This window comes from Opisthorchis viverrini (assembly GCF_000715545.1).
Source record: "Opisthorchis viverrini unplaced genomic scaffold opera_v5_109, whole genome shotgun sequence".
Lineage (NCBI taxonomy): Eukaryota > Metazoa > Platyhelminthes > Trematoda > Opisthorchiida > Opisthorchiidae > Opisthorchis > Opisthorchis viverrini.
In genome coordinates, this window is record NW_008751764.1 from 412821 (window position 1) to 414979 (window position 2159).

Sequence of the window (2159 nt, forward strand, 5' to 3'; positions counted from 1 at the left end):
AGCGAGCACACAAACGACGAGGGATGCACGGAAACGGGAGATGTTCAGTCAACCGGCACGCGATCCAAACACACAACTACGAACAACACTGACGGAACACGAACATACATTCCAGAACAACGGAAGGGGCGGCGTCCCCACGAACGGGCGACAGGCGAAACGGATGCGTATACAAGTCGGAACCGAGGAGCGTCAGCCTGGCAAAACGAGTCAACAGAAAAAGGGCTGTCATTGATGAAAGTCACGCGTTCCTTTTTCATATCGAGGTCCGGGGAATGGGAATCTACCTGGAAAAGAAAGAAATAGATAGAAATATCTTAGGTGCGCATTTAAAATCATCAGGAGAGTTTCGGTTCTGTTACATTGCTCCCCGTCGACAAAGGCACTGTCCTCCTGACATTTCGCCCAGTTAAACAAACTGCTAAGTGGAACATGTCACGGGAAGATGCATATTGATTAGACTAACTCCCCAGTAAAACAGCAACTTCGAAAACCTTGTAGTTTCGGCGAACTCAATTTGGGTCTGTCAATAGCCTTTGGCGCCTCCGTGCATCCGATGTGTTACGGCCGAAGGCAATGACAGATCCAATTTTTTTCAAGTATCCAAGTGGGTGATACCTACCCTGGAAACTCCGTAAAGGTTGCCTCTCGCTTGAGGAATACTGTGAATTTTTGGGATATGCCATGCTTTATTTTCGTGCCTCAAATTGTAAACTGNGGGCCGTCTGCGAGATACGTGTGTCAGATATGTGGAAAACATTTTGGTTATAGGCGAATACCGAAGATCACGAGATATTCACAAACCCAAGCACCGAGGCTGATAGAGGGTGTTCAAGAACGAATTTCCGAGTTGATGGGTGTTACTACGGTTGAATATGAGATACTTATATGTGATGTTGAGGACAACAGGACTGTTTTTGTCCACTAATCTACGGGGATGGGATGCAGAAGTGGACTGATTTCAGTAGTTGGTGATTTCAAGGAGCGGATTCAACACCATGAACCCACCTACTCACTAGGCCGCCGCTACGGCTGTACCAATGGGTACCTATCTGGAGGCGCAGGATCAATTCCATGGCACCTGATCTTATGGCTGTCTTGTATACATCCCTCTTTACGTCTAACTTTGTTGTGCTCAATAATGCATATAGTCACTCAATCTTGACACCGCATATTTGGTGTGCGATTGGATCCTCCGTTATGGACAACTGATCTAACTGAGCAAGCGGTAAGTTTGCCTTTATAACAGTAAGACACCTGAGCAATTTTATCTGAGGTAGGTAACTATATATCTTTCGACTCAGGGTCGCCGTCTAGTGAATGTGGCTCCCAGAGACGAGAATGGAAGTGACTAGTAATAACCCTACCACAGATCCAACAAATAAATATAAAAGAATTTCGTCAATTGTGTGTGATTCTGTACTTTTTAGTCGTGGGTATAGCCTGCGGAAAACGCGTATGAGTACGAAGTACCGTCGCTGGCCAGTACGATTAATCATAGTGCGTAGCTGATACCTTAAAAGTAGCGGCGTCCATTGACACGGGCTTACTAGTGGCAATAGGAAGTTAAAATAAGGGACAAAGCCCTCATTTATGGGTGTGTTGTGCCATCTTTGGCCGTCAAGTTAGGCCATCATGTGTAGTTAGTGGCTCATAATCGGTGGCGCGCTTGAATACGGGCCCACTGGTTACTATTTGTAGGCAAATCTGGCGACAACGCGTGCATGTGCTACATCAAAGGGCAATGTTTCGTCTTATTTCCGGGAATCGCGCCGAGCTTCAAGATGCGTTCAAGCGGAGTTAGGTGATGCCTCGAAACACAAAGATATTACCACCATGGTGGTGATTCAGTTGCAGATTATCCGAGAATGACACATTACCCTTAACTGGCTGCTCAAAGACGAGAATGAGGACGACTCATATTTGCGTTAGTTCTGAGCCATGTATGAAGTTATTTTTTACAATTATACTGACACAAGAGGAGCCCAGTGAGGAACAATGTTGTATGGAAGCCTCCGTGGCCGACGGCTAGACGCACACCCAAAATTCCTCGGAAACCGTGGTTCGTAGGAGGAAAAATTTTAACATAAACTTTTATCATTTGGTGGCAATTTTTCGGGTGTATGAGATCTTCCTAAACGGCCGCAGTTTTGTTGAAA